This window comes from Monomorium pharaonis, chromosome 2, assembly GCF_013373865.1.
Source record: "Monomorium pharaonis isolate MP-MQ-018 chromosome 2, ASM1337386v2, whole genome shotgun sequence".
Lineage (NCBI taxonomy): Eukaryota > Metazoa > Arthropoda > Insecta > Hymenoptera > Formicidae > Monomorium > Monomorium pharaonis.
Window position 1 is genome coordinate 24,394,198 of NC_050468.1, and position 26,411 is coordinate 24,420,608.

Below are 26,411 nucleotides of genomic sequence, written 5' to 3' on the forward strand. Positions count from 1 at the left end.
CTCTGTTTTCAGAAGATAAATGTGCTTCCAAGCGCGAATTAAAATGCATACTTATGATGCACTTACGCGCGATCCGTTATTTACGTTAGTAACGAGTACTACAAAGCATAGTTGTAAAAGATCATGTCAGGCAGACAGCCAGAGGAGTCTCCGACTCCGTATTACGAATATCTGAAACTTCGGGGCTGAGTGATGCTCGATACTTTGGAAGGTCATAAAATTGCGCCACTGCCTTCGGAAAATAACCGGAATTTGTGGAACGCCGTTATACCTCGCGACGTTATCGATAAAAATATTTGAAAGAAAATAAAAGGGGGAAAAAAATACTTTGAAGCAGTACGGACATTCCAGTCGCCGATATGCTGCTTATAATAGAATGCCGTACAGGTCACTGAGGTGTGTATCATTAAAAAAAAAAAACGACAATTGAACGTTGTAGAAACAATAGGCAATTTCTGTATACGATTCGAAAGGAATTTCGAATTATCGGGAGATCGAAGCGAACTGCAATCGAAAGTCTAGGAAGAGTAAGATACGATAGATATCTATCTTGTAAACGAGATAGAACGCAGATTTATTGATTTGGACGGAGTGGAGCTAGACGTCGCTTTTATTCCTAGAATAACAAAATACCCAATTATGCCGATGAATATCGATGCGCGATAATGGCGGAATAAATTCTAATTAACGTGTCGCCTCATTACAGTCCGAAATAATTATACAATGCAGATAAATCGTCCGTACGCAAGCAAACGATTATAATAATTGAACTAAATTTCAGGGAAATTCTATACATTTCTTGCCTACGGCCTCGTTGTAACTAATTAAAGTCCATTCATCCATACGTAATTATAAAAAGCACCAGCGCGAGGGAACGTACAAATCACAAATGCAATTGTATCCTTGTTTACCCTCATCTCATTCGCATAATCGTATGAATTAAAGCAAACTACACAAAATTATTCTCATGATTCATGTTATGAAATTCTTTGACCGATATTTTCGCGGTATATTTTTAGACAAAGGTATATTAATTTTTGCAGTCAATTAACCCATAAAATTTTTACTTTCTGTTTTCAATTAATTGTATAAAAAAATTATTAATGATTATTGATATAAAATATAGTGAGATGACAAATGTGAGCAATTAGAATTATGAGTTTTCCACGGACTGCTGAAAAGTCATAAATTCTTTCTTATTTAATAAACTATATATGTAAAAGATAATAGTGTTAATTACACGTCATGATCTATAACCGAAAGATACATAAGTGCTCTGATCATTAGCAGATAGATTGCTGCCACGATGAAAGCTTTGCTCGTTGGGGGGGAGGAGGGGCCGAATGCTCGAGAGATTGGATCAGGATCACTCGGTCGACTGGTTAATGCGATGCAACACGGTCACCATAACGGGTCTCTTCCTCGTCTCGCTGCCGGTACTTGTGGTTCCACTCTCTTTTCTGTTTTGTTTCTTTTCCCGCGCCCGTTCTCCCTTTCTCCCACCGCTCGGTTTCTCCGGTCGTGTTTCTTTGCACATTATTTTCATCGAATCCTCTTCATCGGGAACTTATCCATCGTCTGCATCTCGCCACGCGTAATTATCTACGCTCGCAATTCGACGTGTCGATTTATGACACGGCGCAAGATGAATTGATAATAACTTCGATTACGCAGAATCAGGAGCGATATAAAAATTTAGAAAAAATTTGCAAACTATCGATTTTTGTATTAATTTTTATATTTTTATTTTCATATTTTATACGATAAAATCGAATATTAATGGAATTGGTTTTATGTTAACAATTTTTTTTTTAAATTTAATAATATTTATATATTTATATAATTAAAGAAAAAGATCATTTTTAAAATCTTATTTAAATTGAATGTAGAAAATTTGAAAATCCAAAAGTTATTATATATTTTTAGTTTTATATATCAGATATTAAATTGTAAATAGTGATTTTTTAATATGTAATAATTTTTCTCCGAGATAATTAAACAATATTTGCATAAGACATGCTCATGAAAAGACATTTTCACATTTCTCTCTTAGTTACGCTGTGGCTCGTCCTCTGCACATGGCATTGTAAACCGACGCACCTTGAAATTTCAACTCCAATTGTGACACAACACGGAAGCAATAAAAAGTGCACATTAACGCACATTCCTTTTTAACGTGCGCGTTAACGCATTTCTTTTTTAAAATTGTTTACATAATATCCCGTTTTTAACTCATGCCATCGTAATATACGTAAACTAATGCCGTAATGTTTCAATTCGCGTCATCCCCATAACGGAGAAAAACCCGCGCAACAATGATACATCGATAAACGTTATAACTGGCTGCATATAATAACCAACCGTATTCACGGCTTTTCGCGTGGGTGGCAACTAAAAAAGTTTAAACGCCGCGGTTAAGCATTTGTATCAAAGTCCCTGACTTTTCATTACCAATGCGGTTCAATGAACTTGCACTGTCGCGTCGTTCACACTTTTATCTTCGTTTTTCGCATATTTTTCTCTTTCTTTCTCTCTTTTTATCGTGCGCGCGCGCGCGTATACACACACACGAACGCACACGCACACGTCAAAACTGTCGGCGACACGTGCGCGTGTATCCACTTGTTGAAGTGTCAGCGGCACGTTGCGCGTTCACGGTGGCTGCCTCGTGTGCCCCGTGATTTTCGAGCTGGAAAATTATCCTGATGTCATTTGCGGCTGCATGCGCGCGCGCGCGCTTGCTCGCGTTTCTGCACGGTCGTTGCACTGACCACCACTGTTGCATTGCCGATGATCTCTTTTTTTTTCCTTACGGTCTGTCGACTCGCCACTGTCCGCGATGTTCGCCTATCGCGTCGCTCATCACCGGATTAACACGTTGTGCTGTACGGGAGATGTTACTGCTCAACAAAGCGAAATGCCGCTGACTCTTGAAAATTTCAGACGGAAAAAATTCACGAACGCATGGACAAGCTGTCGAGACGAGGATAATATGTTTTCATTCGCCTGCTAAGTAACTTGAAATTTTTACGAATGTCTCCCATTTTTAATTTCTCATTTTATCGATTACATTGGAAAGTGAGATACAACAAACTTTTAGAAATGTTTTTTTGCATTTTTCACTATATTTTATTAAGGGAATATTTTTCGAAATTTTATCCGTATGAATTGGTAAAAAAAAAAAAGTTCCCCTTATTTGATCACAGCCGAATGGAGCAACAATATTCGAGAACAATTAACAACATGCTTTATATAAATGGTTTAATTGTATCAAATGGAAACGTCCCGTAGAAATTTCTCCCTAATGAACACACTCTATTGTTTTGATTATACATTCAATGATGTTCGTTTGTTGCAAGTGTTACGGCGTTGGACGCAACGTCGGGCGCGGTAAATTGAATCGAACCAAACGATTCTGATCCGTGTAATTTTCTTGCGTTGGGCTTCTGCGACAGAGGCAACTGGAGGGTATTCGACGCCACCTCCCGGCGCGCCAATTAGTAGCGTTTGCGACATTATATCCCGGCAATGGGAACCCGATGTCACCGTTACGTTTAATTGCACGCGAAGGCCGTAATCGTATGTTTTCTCGTGCTTAGGTTTTCCGCCTTCTCTCTCGCTCCCTCCCTTTTCTCGTTTTCTCTCTCTCTCTCTCTTTCTCTCTTGTGATCTCGATACCCTACGCGTTCTCGCGCCTCTACTTTCTGAGAAATTGTTCAATTATTAACATCCAAGTATCCTCCTTCCCACGGTCACTGCAACCGTTGTGCTACCGTCGATGCGCGCACGCTCGCGTCGCCGCGCGACCTCGACGCGCATTTAGCATTTCTTCTCTAAACGAATTTGCATTCCAGTCGCCGCCAGCGTCTGCCTATACCGAACACGGATTTTTCACAAAGTTAAAACCATAGAGTTAAAACCCGACCCTCGACGGGGGCCTCTGTCATTTGTTTCTCGATAGAAATACTCTACGCTCCGCGCGCGCTTACGTAATGCGCGAGTAAATGCAGTGCACGCAGTAAACGCAGTGTGCTCTTTGCAACAATCCTCGGAATGTCGAGAGAATTCTCGCGGTCTGAAAGGAGCGAAGAAAATTACGAGCAAACGATTGACGGAAAAGAATGGAAAATCACTTCTAAAGAGACGCTAATCGAGAATCAATGTACCGGTTATTAAACGTTCTGGTGCTCTGACGATAATCTGTTGGAAGAGAACGAATTCGCTTTTAATTCGAGCGACACAATCAGTCATTGTCAGCGGGGAAACTAATCTCAAAGGCTCCCCGCAAGACAATGAATCGTACCAGTCGCGGCGAATAGCAAAACAGAACCGGATTGTGTGTCGTCCCGCGTGAAGCGGTCGAGTGTTTTGCGAGTGCGTGTATTAAAGGACAGTTCGTTAAGGTCTCTTCTGTTCTCCCGAAGGAGAGACTGGGCTCATTAACTTCATTTATCTCGCTCCCGATAACTGGCCGGCTCGATTCCTCCGGCCGCGTGTGCGACCGAGCCAAGTGCGTGACGCGAATGATTAGAATGATCTTGACGACGACATCGTTACCAGTGGCTATTTCTTAATAAAATTTTTTTAGCAGATAAGAACAAACGCGTACGGGCGCGTATAATTTGCACTTTAGCAAATTGCACCAAAGAATGCGCTCGATTTGCGTTTAATCTACATATATTTTTTACTTAAGGAAATCCACCTCGTTCCCCAGGTGACAGGCTAATTTGCTAATATCTCGTTTATCACCTTATCAACTGCGAAACGCGAGAATTAAGAAGGTACTTAATTTACTAAGAAGAGGCTACGGTGAGATTAAGTGTACCGTGATTAAGCATAGCGGGACTTACAGCGACCGTGTCATAATGATAGTCGATTAATTCTCCCTTCTTTGCTCCCGAGAGCGACTCGTTATCTTCTCTCCCTCGTTCTCTAGAATCACCAAATTTTTTTTCCCTCGGTTTTCCTACTAATTTGCTTTCGAATTCCGCATCTATCAGCCTCGGAGCTCGACAAATTTTCAGCTTGACCGAATATTCTTGGAATCCTCGCAAGGCGATTTATCCCCCTTTCTTTTGCCGCCCTTTGTTTTCCTTGATCTCTAATCGTTTCTAAAAGAATGCATTTGGGTCTCGCGGTCGGTTAGCTATAATTAGATCGATTCTCGTCCATTGACGGCTTGTTCGAACGTCGAAGTCGTTGCCAAGAGGAACGTGACCCAAATATCCGAAACTAGGCCTTCGTGAGCACTCGTCAAATTTCGCAAGACACAATGGCCGTCTTGTAACTGCAATATATCTAACTGGATCGACTCTGGGAAGAAGCTTCTTTTCCTGTGGTCGATTATATTCGATGAAGCTAGTAGCCAAAGGCAGCAGCCAAATGTCGAGCGGCCAGGGCCGAACGTCATATAAGCGTTTCCAGAGGCGCACCATTTAATCAAACGTAAAAAATTTCCTGGTTATGAGATTTTTAACAAACTTTGAAAAATTTGCAAATTGCATAGAGTTTAGTCATTATAATATATAATCGATCATTTGCGACAAGACTTGTAATTTACCAATTGTTATAAATTTTTTAAACTAATTTTTATCCTTTTCCGCGCCTCACGCCTAAATGCAAAATACGATTTCCTCCAAATTTGGCTGGAAATATCTTTCCGTAACGTACAATAGACTGATCGATCATTTGCGAGAGGACGTGCATTTTCCTAATTGTTATAAATAATTAAAAAATTAATATTGATCGTTTTTTGCACCTCACGCCTAAACGCATGGTACGATTTCCTCCAAATTTGGTTGGAAATATCTTTCCGTAACGTACAATCGACTGATCGATCATTCGCGAGAGGCCGTGCATTTTCCTAGTTGTTATAAATAATTAAAAAATTTATATTGATCGTTTTTTGCACCTCACGCCTAAACGCATGGTACGATTTCCTCCATATTTGGCTGGAAATATCTTTTCGTAACGTCCAATCGACTGATCGATCATTCGCGAGAGGACGTGCATTTTCCTAATTGTTATAAATAATTAAAAAATTAATTTTGATCGTTTTTTGCACCTCACGCCTAAACGCATGGTACGATTTCCTCCAAATTTGGTTGGAAATATCTTTCCGTAACGTACAATCGACTGATCGATCATTCGCGAGAGGACGTGCATTTTCCTAATTGTTATAAATAATTAAAAAATTAATATTCTTCGTTTTTTGCACCTCACGCTTAAACGCATGGTACGATTTCCTCCATATTTGGCTGGAAATATCTTTTCGTAACGTATAATCGACTGATCGATTATTCGCGAGAGGACGTGCATTTTCCTAATTGTTATAAATATTTTTTTAATTAATTTTTATTGTTTCGAGCCGTGAAACCGCTACGTCCTCGTCGTCGGCTCTGGGTGCGGCAAAAAGCGGTAATGAACTTTACAAAAAAAAATCGCTGTATTATTTTGGTAATCAACTATGTTTTGCAAAAATGAAATTTCATAAAAATTTCTCATATACGGTTAATTAAGTCGTTCTAGACTTTAAAAAATATTTTCGTAGAAATTTGAAGACAGCGTTTCTTGTATTTATCTGATTAACGTAATTAACCATTTAAAAAACCACTAAACAATTAATAACGATCGCGAATGAAAATCTCATAACCAGGGAATTTTTAACGTTTGACTGATGTCCCCTGGAAACGCCTATATGACGTTCGTCTCTGGCTGCTCGGCGTTTAGCTGCTGTTTTTGGCTGTTAGCTTCAGCTACATTTATATTCGCACGATGTTATATTGCATGTCGCGAATCATTGGTTTGTACTCATTGTACAATAATTTCCCTCGAGATAGCCATTATTTTACAAAGAAAACTGTGAGAAATTACTAAAGATATATATGCAAAATTGTTTATATATTATTGTGTATTTATATATTGTATGTTATATGCGTACAAATGCCTTTATTGAATAATTCTTATTCTAAAATAATTATTGCATTTAATTAAAAGAGAAATAATTCTAATGAAATAAACTTTAAGCACTCGTTTGCATGTAAAAAATTTTATTATCTTGAACGATCATTTATACCAAAGATATAAAACGTCAATAGAAAAGAAATTATTTTATCGTTTTGCGTGCAAAATTAAATCTCTTCTTTCTCTCTCGGCTTTATTTATTACTTAACGTTTCGAATATCGAAGTATGTCGGCACATATTACCCGAACGATCGTCATCATCGGCAGACGCCGCCAAGTGCTATAAGCTCGGTATTTGAGATCTCTCGGGTCAGTGCTCGAAAATCAACAAACCCAAGAACGGCGGACTCGCTCGTCCGGAATACACCGAACTCGGGGTATGGCGAAATGCTCGTGCTCGCGCGAGATCCGTGGCCGCCGCAGTCACAGGCAAATGCGGGAAGCATGGCAAACCGACGGCCACGACCGCAAACGCGACGGTCAGCGTGATATCTTGTTGCGACGGCGGTGGCCGCAGTCTCGAGGATCCGACGAAGAAGTTCCTGCCAGGCCGAGTTCCGAAGTACGAAGTCGGGCGGTTAAGCTAATTTAGGGCCAGGGACGAGAGGGTAACCCCCGACCCTGGACCTCGAGAGCTATCGACTCCGGCGAAATCGAGACTAACGGTAAAGCGAAATCACGCGTACATCAGGTATTCGATTTCGAGTGATTCGGAATTATTCTACCGTTTGTAACAAGCTCGCAACTCCTTCCGACAGTGAGCCTTCTCTTTACCCGATCCTTTATTTGTGAATGCTTATGGGGAAAACTGTTAAAAGTAGACAAAAAAATGATTTACACTTTGATCGAGGTTACGGACATGAGTAAAGTAATCTCAAATTTACAAGTATTATTTCGTATACATATAAGTAAAAATATATAATTTTTTTTCTTTGAGAATTTAATAATCAACGATTCTAACTTACTCACATGAAGAAATTTTTATATATGTAGTTTTATTGAGAAGGATATACTCATTTTTATTAAAAAATGATTTGCATAGGTGAAGAAGAAAAAAATATCGAACAGAAAATTACCATCTTCAAACCAAGGATTAGAATTGTTTAATATTATTATTAAATTATATATTATTAATACAATGTTATATTATGTTCTTTAAATTATTATTATAATATTGAAATAAAATATAATATTTTACTGAAATTTAATTTATCAAACTCTTTAAAACCACAGGAGTTCTCAACCAGTGGTCCGCGGACTACCAGGGGTCCACGAGAACTAAATTAAGGTCCGCAAAATAAAGTCACATTGATTTTCAATTAAAAGTTCTCTATTATAAAAATATATTCAAATATTATTCTAAGTTTAATGTTAACTAAAAGTTATGATTAAAATTTATTTTCAAATTCGCGGAATGTTTATTTTGAACCTTGGGGTCCCTGCACCGAACAAAAAAGTCCTAGTGGTCCCTGGTCAAAGAAGGGTTGAAAACCACTGCTTTCAATCAAACTTGTATTTTTACTTGTATATGAGATAATGAATTTTACGAGTAATTTTTATTCGACAGAATTATTCAATAAATAGATACATACATTAAAAACTTAATAATCTCAGTTCGCGCAACGTGCGATTGAGAGACAAAAATTGTAGATTTTCACAGATGTGTTTCACGACTAACAAGAGAGTTCAGTGTAACTGAGTTAATCTATTAAATTGATTACCTCACACACAGACGCACGCGAGGAAGTTCCGCGTTTACGCAAGGAGAAAGAAAAGAGAACACCGCGCATCGTCTTTCTGGAGCGGGTTAATGACTCTGGTATCCCACCTTCCCTTCTTCGCGGCGCTCTGTTCGTTACGCGTTAGATAATGCATGCAAATTGCGTTAACGTAACGTGACTGCCGGCTCTAAAAGCCGGGGACCTCGGACGGTCTGCTAGTCAACGACCCGCCCGTGTAAAGATAGACGAATCGCCGTTGCGCTCACCGGTACAGCTCCCATCCCGCAACCTATTATGCGACTGTCGGTGGTGTCATGAATGCGTTTCCCGCGGGACCGCTGGCAGCAAACCGACCGAGTAAATCGCGCGGGCTTGAAAATTCAGAACGCGTGCTATCTCCGGCCGGCTATCCCGGTTTTATCCCGGATTTTTCGGTGCCTGGGATGCTCGGGCTTCCGCGCATTGTGTGGTCTTTCCGTTCAAATTCGATTTGTCCCGGATGCGCTCGTGTCCGCGCGAACCTTTTTGATTCGGTCCTCGCGCAACTGACCGTACCGAAGAATGTCCCGGAATTGCCGTGGCATCTTGAGAAATCTATTTTTCTCCGTTCGCCGGAAATTGTCATTTTTCACTTTTACAATTTCGACCGAACGTCGAATAACGCTTCCCCACCGTCTTACTCTCATCTCCGTGGTTCACGCGCTGGCGTTATATTACCTTGCTGTGAAACCCTTATAATAAAATCGATAACTTTACTACGCTGCGGAGTCAGGTATACTAATGAGAAATAATGTACGACGCAACTTTCGATGAACGTAAATAATTACTAGATAATGGAAACATTTATTGCCACCAGATTTCGTATTAAATCTCTATATACGCATGTTGCCAAGTATTGAGATACCAGACGAGGTTTCCAACTTGCCTCGTTAGCTGCCGTAGAACATTCCCCCCCCCTCTCTCTCTCTCTCGTTCTCTCTTTCTCTTCATGTTACATATATACATGATGAGTACCGACTCACGCGGCCAGAACAGTTCGAGTGAATCACGCGAAGCCTTTACAACTCACGCGCCGTCAAGGTTCTCCGCGCGCGAGCACGAAACTCCATCCGAGTTCTCTTCGCCCGCTCGATTTTTGACCTGCTCGCGGTACCCGCCGCATGAAAGATATAATATTTTCCACGAAATGAAGCCGAGCCCATTACCATGATCGACGTCTCTCCCCCTTCCTCCTTCCCCTCCGCGGCGCGTGATGAAATCTTCTGTACTGCGAATCGTGATCGCGAAACGTGTAGGGGGAACAGAATGGAAATGAATCACGGCGGCGCGGCGGCGGGTCCGTCAGGGCACCGTAGCCGATTTCCTTCGAACCGGATCGGGGGTACATCTCAGGAGCCGTTGCTCCTCATTCGATCCGTGTCGCGACTACGTAATGCGCCATTTGCATAACACAATTGCGCGATACAGACACGCGGAGGACGACGCTGCTGCCCCGTACGTCCATTTCCCGACCCCGCGCGCTGTAACGCAAAGTAACAATGCAACGTTACAAGTAAGTCGGTATTAAATTGCAGTTTCGGCCACCGCGTGTTACGCGCGGCGAGTTATGGCGTGAAACTCCATTTTCTAATCGCTGATCCTGTAATCGTTGTTCTCTCGGAATCTTAGCAGAACGACGCGAGGCTGACGAAGGTACTTTGCAACATTATGTAAAGTAATTCAATGAAAATTACACGGGGACGTACGCTTAGATACGGAATTTCTCATTTATCGTTAATGCGATTCGTAATTCTAATCGCGCATTAATTTGCCACAGGCATCTCGTTGGCAAGAATGCGTTGAATTTCACAGATCATCGGCGCCCGTCTCGCGGACCAACTACGCGGGGAACGTCTTCGTGGACGTTCGCGAGAACAAAAGTTGCCTTTGGCGCGGGTGGTGGTACCCTACCGGCACCACTATATCAAGAACGCTACCACGGTACCGTGAACAGACCGAGTAAATCATGAACGGTCGTTAGAATTCAGAGCCTGGTTCCCTTGAGACCGGAGCGGAGTGAGGGAGGAATCTTGGCGAGCGGTGCCAAAGATCCGCGTACTGCAAGCGTGTACCTCTTGTCGATACTTTTGCGCTTTTTTCCGCCTTTCTCTTCTGTCTTGATTTTAACCCCCCCTCCCCCCTCCCCCGTGAAGCAGCCCTAACCCTCCTTTTGCCACCGGAATCCGGAAAATGGGCAAACATCCTGCGATAAAATTCTCTATCCGTGATAATCGCTTTCTTCAGAAGACAGAGAAGACGTTTATTCCGTCGACGGATTAATTTAACAACTTTTAGCTTCGGTAAGCTTAATATTTTATCCCATGCTCGTCCGATAATCAAACCGTTATTGTAATGGGAGCTTGTAAAAATGTAAAACAAAAAAAGAGAAGATATAACTTTACATGCTTTTTTCGCGTCTAAGGGGATTTCTCTACCGCGTTCCTTCCGCGCTCTCGGATTATCGCTCGTTTGCCGATTTTTAGAAATCCCTCGTTACACCACAGCGTAATCTCACGTTCCATCGTACTTTTCCGCGTGCTTTCGTAATCACGTTAAAATTCCTCCCCGCGATCTCCGTCCCTCGGAGCGCCCTCCTCCCCTTATCGCCCCCGCGAAGCGTTCGCTTCGTTAGCATGCGTTAATTTGTTGGTAATTAATACGCGATGGCAATTACCATTTGGCGTTTCTTCTTGGCTTTGTACACAGACCTCCGAGGGATCCAACAGAGCTAAATTTCTCGTCATTATCTCTCGCGCGTTCTCCTCGTTATGTGTACCCGTGAAACATCACGCATGTTGCGAACATGCGTCGCCGAGGCTGGTGCCAAGTTACACGACAATCTTTCGTCGCATCGCCGTTTTCCATTTTGCTGTTTCGCGGTATTCCTACTAGATAATATTATGCAACGACGGCACATAAATTACAACTATACGCGGACGCGCGGTTACTCATGACGTAATTCAATAATAAACTGCAAACGCTTTTACGAGCGACATTTATCGCGTGCACGTATACGCAAAGCAGCACAACTACGCGCGCGCTGGGGACGAGAAGCAGTTCATTTTGACTAAAAATATCCGTGTAGACTTAAAGTCTTAAGTCTCTCAATTCCGTTGCGAGAAATTGCGCGAGTTAAGGTGCAAACTTTTCGTGTATTCTCTTGTAGCCAAGTTGCCAGAAAGCCCGTTTCCAAGAACGTCAATTAAACCTACCCTAAGATTTAGCTGATCCCTTTGTTCTTTCCCCGAGAAACAAAACAGGAAAGTCAAGCGGAAAATCAGTCAAACTTCAGTCAAGTTTTAACTGACGGACTGTAATAGCGTAGCCGTGTATAGGCAGAGCGCGAGATCACTTTCGCAGTTTCGCAACAGAGGCAAGCTGACGTGGGATCTTTTTACTCAAAAAGTTTTCACGTTCGTTACACATTGAAACGTAGACCGCCTTGCACGGCGTTCGCTTACAAAAATCTCGATTACGCGACGAAACGGGATCGAGGACGACGAATAAAGCGAAATTCGAGGGGGGATGGGGGGGGAGAAGGGAACGCGATACGACAGTTTCAAGTTGTTGTCGCAGCCGTTTTGTATGCCCCGGGACGGGCATTTCAAATCCGCCTATTTATGAAAGAGCTTATGAAGCAGGGAATCAAGCGAGAAGGTATTGCGCCGATGCACGAAACGACGGGACGCGACGGTACCTACAACTCGTCCGGCGAGTCTCCGACAGTGAACCCTCGGAAGCGTGACATTGTCAGGGATCGTATTGCACGATACGCTCATCCTCCGTGACCGTGGCTCGCGGTGATTGCACGCTTAGTCAGTCAGGGTTGGCTGAATTTAAACCGGTACGATGCAATGGCAGATACAATCAGCGGCCTACCTCAGACCATCGATTAAGCAATTTTTCAATTCGAAACGTAACGAGATAATTCTTTCAAGTATCCCGTCTTCTGTGTTTTGCTCTCTGCATAGAAAAAAAAAGACCGCTATCAAACATAGTGGTTTATTAAAACTAATGTAATCTATTCAGCAATTATTATATAAGCAGGAAATTATTTTTTTACCTCTAATGAAACAATGATAAACTTGTTTAAAAATGTAATTTAATCTTTTTAAAACAATTTTTTTTTAATTTGATAATTTTAAATTGCAGTATGATGTTATATTTTTATTTCAATATTGTAATGGTAATCTCAAAGGCAACGATGTCATTGTTTTGATAATAATAGTCTTTATAATAGTCTTATAATAATAGTCTTACAAACTTTAATTTTGGAAGATATTGTTATTTTCTATTCGATATTCTTTTTCTTTTAACGTATGAAAATTATTATTAAACAATGAAAATATTTCTCTCGATGAAATTATACAAAATTCTTTACATAAATAAATTACGTTCAACGCATTTTTATATTTAACTTTAATATTAATAAATTCCATATTATTTTGATAAATAAAGATATATTCTTAACTAAGAGAATATTCTTTTTTTGTATGTGTTGAATGTTTAGGCAGAAATGACTCTTTAATACGCTTATTGTCTCGTGTTTCAGTTTTTAGTCAGCAAAAAGCGATCTTTTGTTTAAAACCTTTGTAAGAAATTCTAAGAAAGCTAAGAACTTTTCAGATCTGTATATAAATGAATTAATTTATTACTTAAATTGTGACAAAAAATAGTCTAAAACAATGTAAATGTTACAAATTATTCGCTAGTGTGTTACAGTAGAATATAAATATTTCTACAAATCCCAACGTTAAAAGTAATATTTAGGAGAGGAATTTGAAGCTGAGACGCGTGCTTGCCCTCGTTTCGAGCGTCTGAAACCCCTTTATCCCGTCCATCCACAAAACGAAATCGTTTTTGCAAGAGAGCCGGTCAAGCCTGCACGCGCGGTGCAGCGAGCTCGCGGAATGACGCTGACGACGGAGGAGGAAGCGAAAGGCAAAGACCGAGACGGACGCGGACGACGGAGGCGGAGAGGGTCGGGAGGAGTCGTCGACCTCCGTGGCCGCAGGTTGCACCTGCATCACCTGCGGCCGAGTCGGGCCTTGCACCATGCCTCTTCGCGCCTTCGCCGGCAGGCTCTCGGCGAATGCTGCAGCTTGCGAGATCCATCGGCGAGAAAAAGCCGCCTGTCCGGCATCTACGACACGGAATCCGGCGTGGAGCATCGCGTACGGGCGCGGCGCGTCGCAGCGTGAAATTCTCGAATTTGCAAAATCCGCGGCTCCTCTCGCCTCTTTGGAATACGCGGCAGGTGCAGCCGATGCAGCCGTGCGAGGCAAGGAGCTCCTCGAGTATGCCGTGCGGGTTGTTCGTTTCTCGGTCGAACGCGCCGATAGGAGGATCCGCAGCTCGAATTCCGGCATAGATAGGCACCGTAAAATTTCCGTGATTTATACAGGATGCACGCTACTTCTGCGGTCTTTTCCGTCGACGGAATTGTTAGAGCAATAAAACTACACAACTTTCATCTATTTAAATTTAATATAATGTAATGGAAGATTTCTCAGGTTTTTTTTTTATTCAATTTTGAACAGCTTATACTCGTTATTTATTTAATGTTGAATGTATCATGACCATTATTTATTTCTTTACGGTAAACTTTTTATTTTTATTTTTAAAGTTTGGTAATAACTGATGGCTAAAAAGTTAAAAATTAATGGTTGGTTGTTCTAACTTCTTGGTAAATTTATCTATCAGGTAAATATATGTTTGTCTTTATTTATTTAAGAAAAGAAATGAAGATAGACACATGCTTACCTGGTAGATAAGTTTACCAAGAAATTGGAACAACCGACCCTTAATAATGAAATTAAAAAGCTACATTTAACATACTTAATTTTAAGTGATTTAATTTTCAACTTTAGCTAATTATTTTTAAAACACAAACTTTAATTTATTAACCTTTTTCGTAGGTTAAAAATTTATCTATGTAAAAAATTGTTCAAAAAAATACATTTCCAAAAAAAATTTTTTTTTGTTATTTCATGTAACTTAATCTGCACAAGTAAAATACTAAATTTATTTAATAATCTAGATTATAATTATGTTTTGATTAATTTTTTTAAAAAATATTTACGATTTATTTTTTTTTTTTAATCACGATTTTCTAATATAAATAATGCTTTTTAAAATTAACTTTTAATTTTAATGTAACTAAATTAATTTTATTAATTTGAATTTAGTTTAAAAAAATTATTAACTTACCCAATTGGATTTTCTGACAAAAACTATTATTGTCATGATATTTTTATTTAAAAAAATCAATTCCAAACAAAGAATCTGCGGATAAAAAAAGGATCGAAATTGATGTGACACTCTCTGCAAGATCTTTTCGTTTTTTTAAATAGGATAAAGTTCTGCTTCTGCAACATGTGTGCTTTTGTACTCACGCGTTGTGAAGGAAAATGCAAAGCATATTACATAAATTCACAGTAACTATTCGGGGAGTTCTTCCCCGCTATTCTGTATTTGAATGCGCAAGGGAAGAACGCCGTTCGAAGCCGAGCATCTGTAACATAAAGTATAAAAACCGGGCGACGTAAAATTCTAAGATGAATCCACGTCAAACACATGCACAGAGAGAAAATATTTGCAGACGTCACGGAATCGCGCTATTATAAGTCATAATCGGTTATTTTTGTACAGAAAACGCACGTAATTTTCTTAATCATTCAATAACTAATAAAAGTTCTATTAAAAATACTCTAGCATTTTTATTTAGTATAAAAGCGTTTTAATTTAATATAAAAAATACTTAAAATTTTTTTAATTTATAGAACGTTTAACAAAAACTCTCGTAATTATGCACGAGAAAATGTGATATGAATTTAAATTATTTTATTTTCCTTCCAAACAAACACACATGAAAAGTGTTGAAAAGATAATAATTTAATTTAAAAAATTATGAAAAAATTGAATTCTTTGTTAATATATTAACGTAACGGAATACGAATTTATTATGAATATTCGGATAATCCTCTTAAATTCTACAATGTTTGTATCGTAATTGTTACATCCATTGAATATTTCAAACTCCACACGAGAGAGGTGGTAATATTCACGGCGAAAACGTCATGTTACTTATGGCGGTTTCAAATGCGCGAAGGGAGAACGTCATATGAAATTTTCCGAGGCGCAGCGTGCATTTCTCTCCTCCGTGAATGCGAGGAACGCGTGAAAGAGGTCGCGTAACAGTGCGATGTGAAGATCTCACACCTTCGCGACCCGCGTGTTTCTTTTCCGTCCTTTGAAAGCGTGGAAATACAAATCCACGGCGGCTCTCCGTCGTGAATTTCGAAAACCGGGTTTTCGCTCGGCGCCAAGAGGCGCCCGGGAGACGTCAGCGTACGTGTTTCACCGCGGTTTCCATCGCCAATGATATTTTCGTACTTGAATTATTTCGTAATACTTTTGTAAGGGCACAGCTAAATCTAGTTCAGAGAGCTCTGTCAGTTTCTTATTGCCGTTGGCACCGTGCCATCTAAATGGGGGCTCTCCCGCGTTTCTCTCTCTCTCTCTCTCTCTCTCTCTCTCTCTCTCTCTCTCTCTCTCTGTTTCTCGAACTGCTTTTTCTCTTTCTCCGCTATGCTTATTAGAACGCATCTTTGAAAATACTTATAGAGAAACTCGTCGGCGCGTGTTTATTCGCGTTTTTTTACACACCGGCCAGTATCGCTTACACGGCGACACGATGATGTAAAGCCGGGGCGTCAAGAATACCAGGAAAATAACTCGATGTCATTCGAGATGCACGTTCGAGATATGTGTTACACAACGCGCACGTAGATAACGACGGTTAACGACTCATCGTTCGGGTAACGTTTTATCTGCGGGTGTTTTATTTTAAAGGGCCTCCCGCGTCTCTCGTTGCACGTTCAAACTAAAGCCAACCGCTTATCGGTTATTGTTGAAATAATTGCTTCTTCCGCGAAGTGTAACGGTAACGCGATACACACGCCTCATTCTCGGTCTCTAGAATACTACCGAGAATAATGTCGACCACTACGAGAGATACCGCCAACGAGACGACCGGTATTCATTGTACGCTCGTTGTCAGATTAGTTAGTGCCGAGGGAACCTACGTGCAAGAAAAGCGCCTTCGTGGATGATAACTGTACGTTCAACTTTTCTGCGCGGAAGAGTAAAACGGTACGCGATCCGGTACACTTTGCCATTAATATTACCATTATTTGTTGGAAGGATGCTTGCAACGTTAAATTCTTTATTTAAAAAAAATATTAAATTCGAAATCGATTTAGCAATCGTTGTCTCATACATACAAGCAAGATTATAAAATCTTTTTTAAGTTTGGTAATTTCAAATTTTAGCAAATTATTTTTATTTCAATATTATATATAGTAGTTATTTAAGGAGCATAATATATGTTTTAATAATAACGGTAGTAAAAGATTCTACTTTTATGTTTGAATTTGTTGTTATTTTTCCTCTCGATTCAATGAAAATTATTATCGAATAATGAGAGTAAAGTTTTTCTTGATAAAACTGTACAAAATTCTTCATGTACGCGAATCATGTTTGTTCAAAATTAACAAATTCTTTAAAAAAGTTTCATACTTGTGCTTATATGAAACAATTCATTGTAGATTTGGGTGTAATTTCTTTTCCATGTTTCCCTCTTTAAAAGCATTTTGTCTTTAATCGCATTGAACTTGTAAAAACAACTTGTCACGTTGGAAAAATATTACTGAATTTATTTCGACTGTATGCTTCTTCAAAAATTATTTAAAAAGTTTTAAAACTGTTTCATGGTCACGACAACCGTGCGCGACGATCCAACTGTCTCGCGTGCGCACGAATAATCATCCTGACGAAAGGGCCAAAAGACACAGGGGTGAGATGCGTTATATGCGGGGATCGCTTATCTGATCACGATCGAAACGGGAAAATTCCAGCGTACCGGTACCTTCGCGTAAAGCCTGGGCCGGCTGCGAGAAATTATACGCTTCGAGCGACGCACCGCCTAATTGTCGATCCAGTGGAGCGAGGTCATCGCGATCTCACGTTAGCCGCTCTCCCATTTCCGCGAGGAAATGAGAAAGGGCGCCCGGGCGCTTTCCAAGAGGCCTCGAGCCAGAAGCGCGACGAGCTCGGCCGATCGGAAGATCGGCGAGCGAGTTCACTACGTTAATTAACCCCGATAATTGGATACGTGGCCGGCCGACAGACACGGGCTGTCTCGCACGGAACTTTTTAACCTTCCTCTAATCCACGGCTGTGACGTATGTATATCCCACAAAGTCGGAATTAACTATTTCACTTGCCGTTCAACGGGGAACCCCATAGTTTTATCTCAATTTTTTAGGACTTGTATTCTCAAATTCCTTTGGAAAGTTGCTCTGTTCGATAAGTTTTTCCGTTAAAACAATCACGAGCTGCGATTGAAACAAGGAATCCTCGTAAACTGCTTTTCGTTTTTCACGAAGTTCGAAAGTGATTTCGCATATCTATGACATGCTGTCATCGGGTGTCGGGACGATGGGTCACTCGGGGAAAAAAAAAAAAAACGATGATACTTGATGCGGGCTCTTCTCATCTCGCGTCAGAACACCGCCGGTTGAATATTCTCGATGTAATAACGAAGGTATGTCCGTTGCTCCTCCCGCTGCGCCGCGGAAAATTGTTGAAAGTCTCGTTCGAAGGGACCAAAGCGACGGAATTTTCACGAAGAGCATACTCACGTACATTCCGTACACGTAGATGCACTTCGTATGCAAGTTTCGTCGCTAGTTGTGGACCGCCGCGTCGCGTCGCGTCGCGCAGCGCGCCGTCGGCCTCTTTATTTCGAAAATTCCACGTTCCTCGTCACGGAATAATGGCTCGGTTGTTCCGACGATTCATCCGCGGATTCATCTCTCCTTCGTCGCGGCGCGAGCCAAACCCGAGAGAAAAGTGCGCCGTCCCTCGCGTCGGTCGTGTCGCGCTGGCCGACGACGGCAAGAGCGCCGGGGATATTGCATTCCTCATTAACGCAAATAAACGGACGTTTTTAATTGGAAAAAGGATACGGCGGTGTACGCACCGTGAAACTTTTCTTCTTCAAAACTTTCTCGCTTGCGCGCTTTTACAACTTTTTAGAATCCCTCTCTTCTAATTGTATTCTTTTCTTTTTTACAGAATATAATTGCAATAAACTGACATGTATGTTTATGTTTTTGCTTTCTCATAGAGGAAGCTTTGTTTTCGTATAAAAAAAATTTTTTAATTGTTCTTGCCAATGTGTCCAGAATGTTCTTAAACGTCGGAAAAAAATGCAATTTTAAAAAATGTCGGTGTGTGTGTGTGTGGTGCCAAATTTACTAAAATATAACTTTAGATCAGATTAACTATTTCTTTTTGAAATTTATATGAAATACGGGTAGAAAAGACTGAAGATTTTGATAGATTTAGAAAAAATGCCATTAATTAATTTTAAATTGTCGAAAAACATTATTTTGAGAAAATCTTAATTATTGAAACTTTGAAATGTAGTCCTTAAAAAACGCGCGCGCGTCTGTATATGTGTGTGTGTACATCACGCACATGAACTACTCGGAAGGAGAATATTCCAGCTGAGTGTGTGTAAACGCAGTTTCTTCTGCTCTTAAAAAAAAGTTTTTAATACAAACAAAATTGATGTAAAATGTAGAATGAAAACAAAATTGTATAAAGAAATATTTGTTGACTATATATAAAGCTCGCTCTATGAGGAAGCCAAAATTTAAAAAAAAGTAACATTTGCAAATTTCTAAATTGTACTTAAACACTATGAGAAAGCAATATTGCAAATCTAATTTCACACTTGAAAGCTATGAGGAAGCAATGTGCAAGTATTCACTTGCACAATTTTTTTATATTTTTTTTTGTCTTTATTCAATTTTTTTCTAGTTTCTGAATTTGATTCACAAAATATTATGGATTAATTTATCTAAATAATTTGAACACCTTTTTCTTAACAGAGCCTGAAGCAATCCCATGTGGATTTGGCAAGTGTTCGCATTGTTTTTATACTTGTTTTTAGACTTCATAATAGGCAAATGTAATTAAACGGAAATGTAAAGCTGTGTAATTGAAATCGACCGGCACAACATTTTAACAACGAGCAATTTAACGTTTTACCTCTGTGATTGATTGGATATGTAATTATAAAGAAAATATTTACATCAGCTGCAATATTGATGCATTTGCGATGCATTATAGCTGTCAATATCGATTTGTGAGGAGATATCGTCGGAAAGTGGTTCTTTCCTCTCGAGAACTTTAAGCGAGAATCGATCGGACGATAAGATTGAGCGTTAATTGGCCGTTCGAGACGTCGTCGAGGCACCGGTCGTCGTCGTTATCGTCTTCGTCGTCGTCGATTGGTGTGATCGTTGACCCATTGTCGTTCTCTATTAGATTAAAGGGTATACAGTGCACGATATCAATCAGCGGTGCTCAAAGAAGGGAGTGCAACGACACCGGGAGCGGGTTCTCGGAAAATCTCGTCGTCGTCGTCGTCGTCGTCGTCGTCGACGGTGGGATGGAAACGCGCGAGAGCTATCGTTTCGCAGAATTTGCCACATCGTCGTGTTTACCGCTAAAACAACCATCCCGGCCGCGCCGTCTCGCCCCCGTTCCGAAATAATTGAATAATTCAGACGAGCCTTGGGTCGTCGCGCCGGGTTCACCGTCGCGTCAAGCGCGGTCGCGTTCCAGCCATTCCAGCCATTCCAGGTTCTCTTTGACGATCACGAAGCGCAAGACGCAAAGGTTAATTAGCAGTCTTAATCCGGACGAGTAATTTAAATTAAGTATTTTGTTATGCACCGCGTGCGTCAATAGTTCCTCTTGCTTTACGTCAGAATTACGATATTGCATATTATGATAACACAAGTGTGCACTTTGAACGTAACCCGCGAGCGTTTTGAATTTTCGCGTCTGAAATAGGTACTCCTAAGTAAGTCGACCGCGATCTCACCCTCCAGCGATCTGTCAGCGAGATCTCTTTCCTTTCCCCTTTTGCACAATGCCTCTCGAAAGCACGCGCTCGCCTCTCGCGTGCGTAGAGAAGGGAGGGAAAGCAGGCGTGATCCTCTCGCCAGGCCGGGCGCACAAATCAGATTTTCGCCGTTTAATGCGCCGTCAGATCTCGCCTCGCCGACGCGGCGCGGCGCGTCGCGCGCTTCGGGAATCACGTCGACGTCCGTCAGCCCGGTTTATTGCGTTTCCCGGCAAGGTTTCGTCTCGTTTTCACGGTTTGTTTCGCCTCCCCTTTTGCGTTTCCTCCACGGCGGGGGAAGAGAGGGAGAGGGTCACACGGCCCCGCGATTTTCACGGCGCGTCGACGACGTTTCTTCTTCTTCTTCTTCTTCTTCTTCTTCTTCTTCTCCTCGGCATCTGCCCCGTCGTCGTCGTCGTCGAGACGAGATATTCTCGCAACTTCTGACACTTCTCTCGGCTCTCACAATATCCCCCTGTCCTCTGCCGTCGCCCCCGCCACGTCCCGTTCTTCCTTCCTTCCTTCCTCCTTCCTTCCTCCCTTCGTTGCTTCCTTCCGTCGTGTCGACTCCGCTACAAAGAGTGTCTCTTCACGATCTCTTTCTCTTTCTTGTCGTCGAGCCGACTTTTTCCACTACGCTAAATCGAATCAATTTACGTGCACGCTTCAAGAAAATTTCCAGTCATAATCCTGTCATGAGAACTCACCCGTAGTTGATTTCTTACTTATGATTTATAGGATTGAAGATTGAAAATACACCTGTACACAATATTGTTACTTGTCTCTCCTTCCCCTCTCTCCCTTAAATAAAATAAAGCAATTTTTTTATATCTTTAGTAAATCTTTTAATTGTATCTTTAATTTATTATACACATTTTTTATTATTTTAATATAAAAGAATCTTTCTTTAACAGAGAAGAAATGTAGTATATAAAAGAAATTGGAAAGCTGCAATAGATTACTTCCATCAAAGCATCTCAGTCCTGTCGGAGAATGTGTTGGTAGTTGATATGATAGAACTTAGATATCCAGTACAAAATTTACCATAGAAATCTAATAAAATGTGAAATGTTATAGCGGCGCAGTTCTCAGTAACGTCAAATTAGATTCGCGATATATTTTTCTGCCTCCCCCTTTTTTTCCTCGCTATGTCGAGCCCGTCGCGGTATCATCCCTCGTGAACTTGAGCAGCCATCCTTCCTCGTTTCCTCGCCCCCGCGTCCCGAATCGAATCAACCCGAGCGGCTGACATCCGACGCCTCGATTTGAGTTCTTCCTCTTACGGGAGATCCTCCAGCTACGTACGCGAGGAGGTGCCCTCGACATCTCGCCGAGATGCGCGACTGGATCTTTTTACGTCAGTATAAATATGTCGTATATGCTCGAACGAGAGATTGCTTCATGCCGATCAATACTATAACGCTGTCTAGAACTAAGGATATCCCTCTTATAGAAATATCGGCGCGGTAAGAAAAAAAAAAGTACGCGAGGTCCCTTTGAAACGTCGCGTCGGAAATGTTCCTAGTGGCCGCGCTTTGGAGGGTGGGATCCCCCGTCGGAATCTTAACCCCCCACAACTTCGATGAGATTCTTCGAGTCCTTGAAGCAAACCTACTCGCTTTGAGATGACTCGGGGCAGGACTGTCTCTCGTTTGTTTGAAATTAGGGGTTGTCGGTGTCGGGGGTCCTTCGCAAGGAAACTCAAAGGCGTTATTCGAGCCCTTCACGCGTGAAGGCTCCTGCCCTCACGGGGTTTGATGAGCAAACAAGCGGGATTATTAAACCGCCTACCCGCCATTGAGACATTTCGTCTTTGATTGGTTGACGTAATTGGGAGGTCTCTTTCGAGCTTGGTTGCCACGCTCTCCACTTCGTTCTTTGTATATGTGGTAATTTCATTATAATATATCAATTATCACACGTACACATGCATATAAAAAATATATATAATTTGTGAATGAAAACGAGAACATTAAAAGGGGATAATTCTCCGCGTATGCGAAGTATATGCTCCGTACTTTGGCTTCCGCAGTTCTCGGGGATTGCTCTCTGGGAACTGATATCCCCCGTCGTTTCGTTTCATCCCGCATCGACGACACGCGTTGCTCCTTTTTGGAGTTTCCCCGCTGGCGCGACGCGCTACCGTAGCCGAGGATAATCTTCGTTGTAGGCAGAGCGAGTGTGAGCTACGACGAGCCAAGAGGAGGAATGTTATTCGCCGCCGCGGGGGGTCGCGCGACCGTTTTACCGGGGCAGATTTATGTAGCAAATATTTGCAAGACGAGCCGCCACGCCGGTTCCGCCCCTAATGGATTGGACGACTCGCCGCGACGTGCGTCGGCGTCGTTGAGACTTCGTCTCTCATTTTTCGTCGACGGCGTGTATCGCCACGCGACGGACCAGCAGTCGTTCCAATCCTCCTGAAAGCCCCCGGGCTTTGTCTCCTCGTGGGGAAGGATCGTGTCTCTGTCAGCGTGCGGCCGTTCGGGCGGGATTGCCTTCGAATGGTGAAACGCAATACGATCGGAAGGCGGGGGGAACTCGACTCGTGCTTCCGTCGATCGAGACATTAACGATTGCGCTTCTCGGGCGATCCGTGGCAAAAATTGCTCACGTCGCAATTTTTTAAAAGCGCGGTTTTTTTTTCGAGATACGGTAGATAATTGGCAATCAGCGCGGACCGGCCGTTTTTCAATTCGCCGTCGGGCGGAGTTCGCGCATTCGCGAGCGGAAAATTAATTTGGGGAGCCGACGCCACCACCGCGCTCGAGCGAAAAGAACGAGGAGGAATCGGATGAATGGACAGACGCGGAGATGGACGACGACGATGACGACGGTGACGCACGTAATTACGTTCGAAACAAATTCACCTCCGCTCCTCGCGAAAATCGCTCGTCTCCGGTGCTCGCACCGGCAATTACCCGCCGTTCTGTAGCTGGTTACGGACGTCGAACCGGCGCGGCGCGGCCCGACGTGGCGTGGCGTGGCGTGGCGTGGCGCGGCTCAGTTCGACTCTCTCTGTATATGTCTCTCAACAGCGAGAGAGAGAGACTTGTTAACCGGAAATTGAAGGTCGGGCCAGAGACAGCGGCCGTTTGTGCCTGGCGGTGCGTCGAAAAAGAAGGGTCGGGATAAACGAGTTAAAGTCCTGGGTAGGGGGCGACGCGGTGTGGGGGCCAACCTCTGCCAGGCGCCGTGTCTGTCCAGATTGCACGCCGAAGAAACGGAAGAAGGAAACGCGAATCACGCCACGATAATGCGTACCGGGCACGATTTAATTGCGCGCTGACTTGGGCGGCACCCCCCTTGTCTTGAATGGAACTTAAAATTTTGCCCATTTCGAGAGAACCCTCCACCTGCGCGTTTTGTCTTGACGAAATTGTTAGATTTTCACAAACTGAGCATTGATAAATGGACAGCGAGGAGATTTTCAGTCAATTGAAGAGATGTGGGCAATAGTGTTAATGAAAGGCCAGTAAGAAATTACTTTAGATATTAAATAAGCTTGTAATTTATTTTTTTTTTTTTAAATCGAGAAATGCTTGAATCGAAGAGATGTACTTTAAGAGGGAATTAATCGGAGCGATTTAATTAGAGCGATTTACACTGATCACAACTTAATTGGGATTAACATGCATTTTTCAGTTCTTCGATATTTTTGAATCTAATTCACAGCTTATTTCTGGTAACATTTTTCGTGCTCGCGCGAAGATGCACTTTTGTACCTATTAAGCTGCGAATAATAAAGGCGCATTACTACTCTCTTTCTTGTCGCGGCTAATCCAATTTCAAGCGTGAAAGCTCTTTACCGAGACGTGTTGCGCGAAAGGACACGGAACTAAAAACGCTCATCCTCGAGGCATTTGCTTCCTCGGCGATATAATAAGCCGACGTGCCGCAAAAAATAAATTCGCGTAAAACACGTTACATCGTTACGATAAGACGAACGATAGCCAGTCTTCTCGTCCTGGGCATAAACCGGTGCGTCTGTTCTTGTTCAGTTCTTGCAAACACGATTTTCGCGCGCATCTCTCTCTCTCTCTCTCTCTCTCTCTCTCTCGCTCTCTCCCTCTCTCGTTTGCTTTCCATCCTATCCGATGATTCGTCCGTACAACGAAATTGTTTTTACACGCGCTCATACGGTTGCTTAATCCCTTCTGCTCCTTTCAGTTCTCCCGAAAAAGAAAAAAAAAAAACTATAGTAATACGTGCGGTATCGCAAAAAAAGCTAATTTGCACGCGTTGCATATTCCATTAAGCCGCTCGAGTGGCTGACGTTTTTGCGCGCGTTTTCTTCGACGGCGACGACGATGGCGACGTCGGCGCGGACCCCTAATCTGATTTCGGGCGAGGGAAAAGAAAAGATCGCGTCCTCCACGCACAACCACTTAGGGACGACGCGCGTGGCATTTCCCTAGGCTTCCCCGACGGATACCTCGCGTGCCTTCCAATACGCATTCTTCATCGCCATCTCGCCCGCCGCCACGCATTCCGCTTAGTCGACCGATTAATTACGTGCCGCCCGTGTCCCCCTCGCAGATTGCACGATTCGCTGACGCGGCGCGTAAATGCGAAAACTTCGGTCCGCCCCTCCTCGATTCATTCGATTCATATGGGCGTTTTAACCTCGAGTCGCCTGCCGGCGACGGGCAAACTCGCGATTTAAACTGATAATGCAACGATCCTAAGAAAGTGCTGCTTGCTGCGGCGTAGTTTGATCATCATCCGGGCAAGTTTTTTGCTGACGCCACGTATTCAGCATCGAGGCGCTTATGGGGATATCTTGACATATCTTAATGGTCCAGTTCACCACGAAATCTCGAGCAGGTGTTTCCCCGCGATAACACGATGTTATTTACGAAAGTAAAAAGAGGAAAAGTGAAACAGCAGATTCAGGTATACGAAAACAACATATACTTTGCATTTGAAACGGAATGAGTTTCGTATATGTAAAATCTTATACTGCTATAATTGATGGTGGACATGAAATTAAGAGGAACTTTTTATTATTATATACTTCACTGAGAAAAATATCCATTAATCGAACCCATTAATAACCCAATGTTACAGTAACAAACGGATATATCCGACGAAAGTAATACAATTTGATGAGAAATTAGATGAGATTGTCTATCTTTTATTGGATAATTGTGATCGGCATTACCAATTTTGTCGGTAACAAAATTAACAATCGGATACACTGTTTAATCAATAAATTTGTTGGAAATTTTTCTCAGTATTGAGGGCACATATTCCTAAATTATATTGAACTTACTATGTAATAAAGTCGTGGTCGACATAAGATTTTTATAGTCTTGACACATCCAGGACGCATTGATAAAATATGCATTTAAATTCTCAAAGCTTTTTGATCTGCTAAATTTCCTCACTTTTTACAGATATATTATTTAATTATAATATATTATTTAACCATTTAATATATATGATTAATTATATATTTAATATATATAATTAAATATTTATTAATGTGTTATATTTATTTAAATATTAAATATTTTAGTTAATTATTTTGTGAAGTAAATGATACTGCATTAATAACTTAATATAAAGAAACATTACACGGGGAATATGATCGACCGTTTTATTGTCCTCATCTGAAATGCAATTCGCATCGCAGGCTACCTCGTCGAAAAAGAAAGAAGGATGCGCGACGAAAAGAAAGAAAAGATCGCCACATTCCTCCT

General features: G+C 41.8%; 1 protein-coding gene across 1 annotated transcript in view; it reads left to right on the plus strand.

The window, feature by feature from the left end:
* The window catches only part of LOC105828909 (probable G-protein coupled receptor Mth-like 1), a 143,526-nt gene that overhangs the window by 54,707 nt on the left and 62,408 nt on the right, over positions 1 to 26,411 (plus strand). The gene's annotated exons all lie outside the window — the stretch shown is intronic.